Consider the following 10,572-nt stretch of genomic DNA (forward strand, 5'->3'; position numbering starts at 1 on the left):
AAGGGGGGCAAGTTCCTTCGCGTACTCTGTGTAAAATAGAACTGGTATCCCATCAGCTCCAGCGGCCTTCCCTCTTTTGAGCGATTTTAATTGTTTCTCTATCCCTCTGTCGTCTATTTCGATATCTACCATTTTGTCATCTGTGCGACAATCTAGAGAAGGAACTACAGTGCAGTCTTCCTCTGTGAAACAGCTTTGGAAAAAGACATTTAGTATTTCGGCGTTTAGTCTGTCATCCTCTGTTTCAGTACCATTTCAGTACATAGAACTTTACTTTAGAATTCATTGAACGCCTCTCGCATAGCCCTCCTCACACTACATTTCGCTTCGCGTAATTTTTGTTTGTCTGCAAGGCTTTGGCTATGTTTGTGTTTGCTGTTTAGTTCCCTTTGCTTCCGCAGCAGTTTTCTAACTCGGTTGTTGTACCACGGTGGCTCTTTTCCATCTCTTACGATCTTGCTTGGCACATACTCATCTAACGCTACGATGGTTTTGAACTTTGTCCACTGATCCTCAACGTTATCTCTACTTGCGACAAAACTTTAAAAAAAATGGCTCTGAGCACTATGGGACTCAACTGCTGTGGTCATAAGTCCCCTAGAACTTAGAACTACTTAAACCGAACTAACCTAAGGACATCACACACATCCATGCCCGAGGCAGGATTCGAACCTGCGACCTTAGTGGTCGTGCGGTTCCAGACTGTAGCGCCTTTAACCGCTCGGCCACTCCGGCCGGCCAAAACTTTTGTGTTGAGCCGTCAGGTACTCTGTAATCTGCTTTTTGTCACTTTTGCTAAACAGAAAAATCTTCCTACCTTTTTTAATATTTCTATTTACGGCTGAAATCATCGATGCCGTAACCGCTTTATGATCGCTTATTCCCTGTTCTGTGTTAACTGTTTCAAACAGCTCGGGTCTGTTTGTCACCAGAAGGTCTAATATGTTATCGCCACGAGTCGGTTCTCTGTTTGACTGCTCAAGGTAGTTTTCAGATAATGCACTTAAAAAGTTTCACTGGATTCTTTGTCCCTGCCACCCATTATGAACGTTTGAGTCTCCCAGTCTATGTCCGGCAAATTAAAATCTCCACCCAGAACTATAACATGGTGGAGAAATCTGCTAGAAATATTTTCCAAATTATCCTTCAGGTGCTCAGCCACAACAGCTGCAGCGCCAGGGGGCCTATAAAGATATCCAATTACCATGTCTGAGCCTGCTTTAACCGTGACCTTCACCCAAATCATTTCACATTTCGGATCTCCGTCAATTTCCTTCTATACTATTGCACTTCTTATCGCTATAAACACGCCTCCCCCTTCACTGTCCAGCCTGTCTCTGCGGTATACATTCCAATCAGATCGGCGATTTTGTTTCTGCAAACCACACTACTGGTTGCTCGCACTGCTGTGAATTCGGCATTTTCATTTCATGCGACCACGCTGCACTCTGGTGACGATACTTGGCACTTCTGACGCGGGAATATAAATTCTATGAGATGCTCTACAATGTGGTGCACTTTTCACTGTCGTATCCACTGTGGTTTTTCTCTCCTGGGTTCTTGAAATCAGAGAGGTTTGAGTGGGACACCCTGTACTATAAGAAGTAGAGGGTTCCGTAATTAAAGTTCCAGTTTTAACCAGTGCTCAGAATGCAGCCAAATTTGAATAGTATATTATTTACCCAGGGAGAAACGTCATGGGGGAAAAAGTAACGAAATCTTTACTGGTAGATGATGGTGCAGGCGTCTTGGCGTAAATGAGGTCAGCTACAAATGGCAGATGAATCGCAGTACGACGGCTATGGTTTGAGTTGCACATTACACCACCCGCACCATTCAACGTCCGTGCGTGCACAAGCTCGGCAGTCAACAGTTGTGGCACTGTTAGTTAGCCCCATTCACCACGACAAGGTCGTACCACATCGTATGGGAAAAATTGGCTTTTTCATCGTCCCGAGGCCAAAAACTGCAAAAAAAGCAAAATTACATCGGTTTTTAACTGTCTTGTCACTGGTACAAAACATGTTCAATATGCTGTCTACCGTTTTCTGCCACAAGTTGAAATCGACAAATAGCATGTTCCACAACAGATCGGAGTGTCTCTGGGCTCACTTCAGAATGAGTTTGAAACCGCCCCTTGGAAAAAATTATGAATGATTGTGCTGATAAACCTCTTACGTTATTTGATTTTCAAACAGCTGAGCAAAACTGAACGTGCACAGACATTTCTCTCTTTACTTATTCAGATCATCAGTAAACTGACACACAATATTTTTAGCACAACGCAATATGACTTTCAATAATCCCTACAAAAAAAATGGCCCTGACTAACAATAACCTATACCTTTCATGAATCACTTACTTCACAAAAATCTTCGTTAATCCAACTACTGAAATACAGCGAGCGCCAATACTACCAGCTAAATAAAAGATTCTAACTATTGAAGTCACTAACTACTGATAGGCACGGTAATCAAATGAAAGACTTTGATAGAGAACAAACAATATATTTACCTTAATAGTGTTCCAAAGTCATAATATATATATATATATATATATATATATATATATATATATATATATATATATATATATATATCAGTTCATAAAATCCAGTCTTACAAATGTACTGTCTCTGATGGACACACGTCCAGATCATCCGCTCTCAAACCTCCGCCATCTCTCTCCCCACATCCACCACTGTTGGCGGCTCACCTCCAACTGCGCAACGCAACGCAACGCACTGTTCACATCCAACTGCCCAACACTACAATAGCGAATATTACAACAATGCCAACCAGCCACAGACTGCACACAGCACAGCCCGTGATTTTCATACAGAGCGCTACGTGGCTTTACCAATATAAAAACCTAAACAGCCTACTTACAGGTTGAGTAATGCATGCCTTCAATTCAGCTACGTTCGCATTCGGAGCACTGAACATATCTTTCAGATAACGCCAGAGCCAGAAGTCACACGGATTGAGACCTGGTGGTCTGTATGGCCAGGCTGAATGACAGCTGACCATTCTAGCATTTCCGAAGCAGGGGCTTCAATGGCAGCGCAGTGTGCGGACAAGCGCTGTCTTGTACAAAAATTATCCTACCCACACATATACGCTGTTCAAGGGATAACGTTGGTGGGCAGAAGACTCTCATAGCGTTTATCAGAAGCGGTTCAGGCAGCAGGGCCCGTGCGGCTACTCTCCTCGGAAAAATACGGTCCTACGATAAACTACGCCGTCAACCCGCACCACACAGTCACATTTGCAGAATGAAGTGGTACCGGTTGATGTGCGTCCTCATTTTCCGTTGCTCATGTTCTGCAGTTCTGCTTACTGACATGTCGTTGGAGATGGAAATGGGCCTCGCCTCTCCAGAGAATATTCCATGACGATTCATTGTCCACTTTCAAGCGAGCAAGAAATTTCACAGCGAACATTTGTTTTGCTGTCAAGTCAGCAGGAAGCAACTAATGAACATGGGTGATTTTGTATGGATAGCACTGCAGGATGTTTCGTACGTTTTTATTCGCCGTGCTCACAGGGTTGCCCAACATTAGGCCAAGTCCCCGTGCGCTGCATGTTTGCACACTCCCACTCAATTCCTCCTGTGGTGCTGTGGCCACATCTTCGACAGACGTCGGAGCAACTGATTTCCTCTCTCTGCCAAAATGGACTCTTATTTTTTTTTTTTTAAGAAATTGTGTTATCGAATTTTGTGAACCTTTCTGCAGATCCTTAGCAGACATCGGACCAATGCCCTTTTTTTTTCATACTCTCAACTGTCCGGAACTTCTGCAGGGCTACAAAGTGCTGAGTCACCGTTCTTGTAGAAAAGCTTTACCAGCACCACGCCATCCTTGATGGAGACAAGTCTTGTTGGGCGTCCCGCTGAGGAAACTGAGGAACAAACGTGTTCCGCGCGTCTGTTGGTGTGCATATTCTTTCACTTACAGCGCCACATATTGCTCAAATTTTCTTTAAAGTTTTTTGTCCAAAGACGTTTTTCCCTGCGTCAGTAATAATTTGTTCAACTTTGACGTGATTGTGAGCAGTGGTTTTCTTTCTACACCGTTTTGAAACTGTATATGACGCAGTTACTTCTAATCCACTGAAGAATCCCACTAAGGCAAAATTTGCGTAGTACCACTAGAACATCGAATGGCAAAATGTCTCAGCACGTTTTTCTCGCCAGAAGTCCGCAGCAAGTCGTATACGACGATACAATGAAATCCAGCAGGCATGCACCTGATCACGACAAATGCCAGTGACATATGCAGTCAACCAGTTATTCTGGAGCACCAGACTCTTTGACCGCGCAAAACAGTTACGCCGTAACAAAAATCACAGCAAACAGACTTTGAACCATTCCGTGCCTGCAGGAGATCTGCCACCGCATGGATAATCACCCACACAGGGCACTCCATCCTTCATCTGCGACAGACAGGGAAGTTAGAATTTCTATCTTATCTCTTCAACCAACGTGAGAAGAGAAGCAAAATATAAAGAAATTTCATGAATGTTTTAATTACTTGGCGAGCGTTCAAAAAATTCGTGGTGAATGTCGGCAGCTAGACAGGTTAACAACTGTTTAACAACAACAAACCGGCGCAGCGACTCCTATCATCATCAAGATGCAGCGACTGCCGGATGAATGAGGTATCCCTGTACATGGAGTCGCCCTCCCACTAATACCTAGCCAAAATGAGCTGTATTAAGTGTAAAATAATTTCCCATTTGAAATTTTTAATTATGTTACTTCGTAATATAATAATAAAAATATATTATGAAAATTGAAAAAAGACGCTCTCGACGCATTTTTCCAAAGCACGGAACGTGAGAGTCGCGGGAAAGAAAACGTGCTTCTGACGTCACCATTGCGTGGCACTCTTGAGAGTGCAGAATGGTCCCAGAGGATTAGTCATAAACGATTGTATTACCTGGTCTTCTTAGTGAGTAGCGTACATGCAATCTGGTTGGCCTGCAACGCATAACAGTTCGCGAGGAAAACCCGGGTCTTATACTTGAGATGTATCATTCTTATGGCTTGAGTAGAAGACCTTACTAATCTCAATAATTGTACTGCGTCGCAATGACGACGAAATCATGGACTTGAAAAAAATTTCCCAGATGTCCCACAAAAAAAGTACAACGGCGTGTATGTTCCCGGTTTATTAGATTTCAGTGTCAAAATTTGACGACTGTGATTCACCATCTGGAAAACGTAAAAATATTTCAAGGCAGTCAGGCATCAACTAGTACATCTTTTTTGTGGATTATTAGTGCAGGCTGCAACACATAATCGTTGCTTCGACTAGTTTTCAGCTGCAGGCGAACGGCTTTCCGTTTGGCCAGATTATGGGCTGGTCTTTCCGTAATCATGCTGAACGAGTGCCGGTAGGAGCCAACTAGGATGATTTAGGAAGCGAGTAATTTTCACACGACAGCCGGCGATTTCCTACATCTTTTCCAGAGAAACTTACATAAGCACTATAAGCGGGAGCAGGAAATGGCCAATAAGATTTCCTGCATTCTGCTCCTGTTCTGATTGGCTTGAAAACCTCGATACCAAATAATTTCGTGAAGTGCTCTGGGAGTCGCGGAATTTGGCATTGGCCGGTAACTCTCTTTGGGTTTGAGATCGTATGCAGTTTGGGGCGTATTTCTGAAGACGAGGGAAGGTGATGATTGGTGATCAGCGGGGTTATTTCTTCCAGTATGGAAATATTTGAGAATCTCAGAGTGCATTCCCTTAAGCAGACGTGGATTTTGTAATGTATCATTTAAGTACCTAGCTGGACGATGATATTAAGTGAACGAGACGGATTCGGCGAGGTTTTCATTAGAGCCAATAATTAGTTTCCGCTGAAGTTCGAATGTCGTGTTTTTGTGAAACTTTCCAACAGACTTTATACTGTATTTCTGTTTTGTAGTCGATAAAGGTTTGTTATAAAAGACTTTTGTTAGATCTTCGACGGTGTGCTTTTGTAAAAGTTTACTTTTACCAAATATCTTTGATGAAAGTTAGAGCGTGGTGCAAGCCTTTATACTCGTAAAATCTCTACCCAGGCTGATGAGGTGGCTATGGGCGAAGTGGATACCACTGCGGACATTTCCCTAACAACCTGGAACAAAAACCCTTCACTTTTAACTGACCTAAATAAAAAATAAAAAAATACGTTGTAAATTGTTACATATACGTGAATGACAGCCTTACGCTAATTATGGGACTCACACAGATATTCAAGAAATTCACCAGCCCTTAAACAGTCCACATCCAAAATAAAATTCACGATGGAGATAGATACAAGGAATGCTATAAATTATCTGTACCTTAGATTCAGCAGAAAGGATAGCTACCACAAATTCGACATTTATAGAAAGCCTATACCCATGGGCTTTTAAAGAAGTCAAGAATTACATTAAATGAAAATGAACTGTTTCCACTCCTAATATTTAGCACTGAAATAAGGTATAGAAATTTAACTCTGCTACAGAGGAATGTGTATGTCGTAGTTGTTTTAAAAGAAAAGCAGTCCACCTCCAAGATTACTAAATTTGGATTTATATTTAAAAGTCTTATCAACAGCTGAAGGAGAGACAACACCTGTCTGAAGAGAGAAGAAGGGGTGGGGGTGGCGGAGGGGTGCAAAGGTAAGTCGCTTGTGAGGAATGCCAAAAGTATAAAGAAGATGCTCAGGGAACTGAAATAAAATATATGGATGAAGGTGACGTTGGTTTCGTACAGACTTGTTGGATGAAATTAAAGAACCAATATATGAGAAAGGCAGCAACTAATCCACCGCTTCCATCTTGTATATCTCTGGTAGAGGCCATGAGAATAACGTGAGACAGCCTGATCGTGCAGTCAGTGATGTTCTAACTACACATGGTGTTGTGGATTGGCAAGACAGCCAATCCACTACGACAGGAAGCCGAAAGGCACGCGTTTAAGCTCACGCAGGCTAGCGTGAGGTCAGGAACAGTTAAGGAAGTTAGACTTTAGCAAAAAAAAGGTCGTAGCTGTTGGAATACTTAACTTTAATCCATAATAGCAAAAAAAGGTCGTAGCTGTTGGAATACTTAACTTTAATCCATAATTGGTGAACATCGCTCGTGACGGTACATGTTTTACAGCATCAATAGTAACTGGTAATGGCGCCTTGCTAGGTCGTAGCAAATGACGTAGCTGAATGCTATGCTAACTGTCGTCTCGGCAAATGAGAGCGTAATTTGTCAGTGAACCATCGCTAGCAAAGTCGGCTGTACAACTGGGCGAGTGCTAGGAAGTCTCTCTAGACCTGCCGTGTGGCGGCGCTCGGTTTGCAATCACTGATAGTGGCGACACGCTGGTCCGACGTATACTAACGGACCGCGGCCGATTTAAAGGCTACCACCTAGCAAGTGTGGTGTCTGGCGGTGACACCACACACGGGAATGAAGCAGAACACATAGATGTTAATCGTTGTACGAAGTAACGTCCAACATGCGCACTGCATAGTGGCTTTCTGTGTATTCAAGGTGTTTCATAATCCCTACTGCGGGCTTCTAAGGGTTGTAGAGGAGACATAGTAGATAAATTTTAATAAGGTTCAAATGGCTCTGAGCACTATGGGACTTAACTTCCGAAGTCATCAGTCCCCTAGAACTTAGAACTAATTAAACCTAACTAACCTAAGGACATCACACACATCCATGCCCGAGGCAAGATTCTAACCTGCGATCGTAGCGGTCGAGCGTTTCCAGACTGTAGCGCCTAGAACCACTCGGCCACCGCGGCTGGCTTTTAATAAGGAACTTATGTCCGGGAATGCACCGTTTGGATATGAAATAAGTTTGAAGAGCGAACCACTTTCAAATCTCCCACTTCACAGTACTCACACAAACTGGGGAGAAGGCGTCGCCATTCCTTTGTACTAATTATGACATCACAGACCATTTTCGTCCGACTACAACAACCGCTGCACGAAACTGGTACATCACAGCTGAAGTGTTGTCTATGGTGCTCCGCGTGACTGTAAAGAGGATGTTGTTAGTCACATAGAAAAGACCAGACGACGAGTACTTCAAACATTGCCCACGGCATGAGCTCCTGTAGAGCACACTGGTCAGGGCTCACTGTATCCGCTTCGCGCGTAATGAGGAGCGAAAGATTTGAATGTGATCCGCTCTCTCAACTTATTTTGCATCCAACGGTACATTTAAGGACGTGGGAGCCTCATCAAAACTTTATCTACCGATTCCTCTCTGGATCCCCTAGCAGCCTATAACAGGAATTGTAAAATACTCAGTACATGCAGCTACACTCCTGGAAATTGAAATAAGAACACCGTGAATTCATTGTCCCAGGAAGGGGAAACTTTATTGACACATTCCTGGGGTCAGACACATCACATGATCACACTGACAGAACCACAGGCACATAGACACAGGCAACAGAGCATGCACAATGTCGGCACTAGTACAGTGTATATCCACCTTTCGCAGCAATGCAGGCTGCTATTCTCCCATGGAGACGATCGTAGAGATGCTGGATGTAGTCCTGTGGAACGGCTTGCCATGCCATTTCCACCTGGCGCCTCAGTTGGACCAGCGTTCGTGCTGGACGTGCAGACCGCGTGAGACGACGCTCCATCCAGTCCCAAACATGCTCAATGGGGGACAGATCCGGAGATCTTGCTGGCCAGGGTAGTTGACTTACACCTTCTAGAGCACGTTGGGTGGCACGGGATACATGCGGACGTGCATTGTCCTGTTGGAACAGCAAGTTCCCTTGCCGGTCTAGGAATGGTAGAACGATGGGTTCGATGACGGTTTGTATGTACCGTGCACTATTCAGTGTCCCCTCGACGATCACCAGTGGTGTACGGCCAGTGTAGGAGATCGCTCCCCACACCATGATGCCGGGTGTTGGCCCTGTGTGCCTCGGTCGTATGCAGTCCTGATTGTGGCGCTCACCTGCACGGCGCCAAACACGCATACGACCATCATTGGCACCAAGGCAGAAGCGACTCTCATCGCTGAAGACGACACGTCTCCATTCGTCCCTCCATTCACGCCTGTCGCGACACCACTGGAGGCGGGCTGCACGATGTTGGGGCGTGAGCGGAAGACGGCCTAACGGTGTGCGGGACCGTAGCCCAGCTTCATGGAGACGGTTGCGAATGGTCCTCGCCGATACCCCAGGAGCAACAGTGTCCCTAATTTGCTGGGAAGTGGCGGTGCGGTCCCCTACGGCACTGCGTAGGATCCTACGGTCTTGGCGTGCATCCGTGCGTCGCTGTGGTCCGGTCCCAGGTCGACGGGCACGTGCACCTTCCGCCGACCACTGGCGACAACATCGATGTACTGTGGAGACCTCACGCCCCACGTGTTGAGCAATTCGGCGGTACGTCCACCCGGCCTCCCGCATGCCCACTATACGCCCTCGCTCAAAGTCCGTCAACTGCACATACGGTTCACGTCCACGCTGTCGCGGCATGCTACCAGTGTTAAAGACTGCGATGGAGCTCCGTATGCCACGGCAAACTGGCTGACACTGACGGCGGCGGTGCACAAATGGTGCGCAGCTAGCGCCATTCGACGCCCAACACCGCGGTTCCTGGTGTGTCCGCTGTGCCGTGCGTGTGATCATTGCTTGTACAGCCCTCTCGCAGTGTCCGGAGCAAGTATGGTGGGTCTGACACACCGGTGTCAATGTGTTCTTTTCTCCATTTCCAGGAGTGTATTAACGGATTCGGGTAAGACTGCATAGGATTCGATAAAAAATCTGATCGGTGCTCGCGTCAGCAAGGCGAACAATATTAACGGTAAAATTGTCTGCATACTGGCGAACGATGTCACAAAAAACATACTCGCTATAGCTATGTGTCACATATTTTTGTTTTAAATGAACTAGGTTTCGAATGCTAAAGCCATTTTTTGCGGAACGCGAAACCTAGGGCATTTTCTTGCGTAGTAAAACCAGTTTCCCCAAGATACAGCTAAAATTACGAATATTACTTACTCTATAATAATAACTGTCTGGTTTTGAAGCTCAAATAGCAGCATGTGTAGTTCTTCGTACACACGTATCATGCGTCTATTTCGGTAAGGGACGAGAGCAGACGCTAAGATAACATAATTTGTTAACTCACCAACCAAACTCAGAATAACATGCCAGTGTAGATGACAAGCTACACAGTAACATAAACTGGACACTTCAGAATCCATTCTAGAAAATAATGTAATACTTCCAACAGACATAAAATGCTTTTAGACCTGCTGTTTTACAATAGCCATACATATTATTTCTCAAGTCAACATCTCTTTTCCCATCACATAATAATCGTACAGAGATGAAGGAGGTACCGTTAGGAAAGTTTTATAACCAGTTTCTGACATAGCGTAACGATTTTCCGCTAAAACCCACTATTTGTGGGAAATTTTAACATGAAAAAGGCTTTTAACTACCATAAGGCAAAAGGGCATCATTGATTCCCAGCTTCATACCGACATTTTACGCACGTAAGTTATTATTCACGAATAAGAGACTCCCTTTTCACGTTATGCTTTTACAAATACCATTTTA

Source organism: Schistocerca piceifrons, chromosome 2, assembly GCF_021461385.2.
Source record: "Schistocerca piceifrons isolate TAMUIC-IGC-003096 chromosome 2, iqSchPice1.1, whole genome shotgun sequence".
NCBI classification, from domain to species: domain Eukaryota; kingdom Metazoa; phylum Arthropoda; class Insecta; order Orthoptera; family Acrididae; genus Schistocerca; species Schistocerca piceifrons.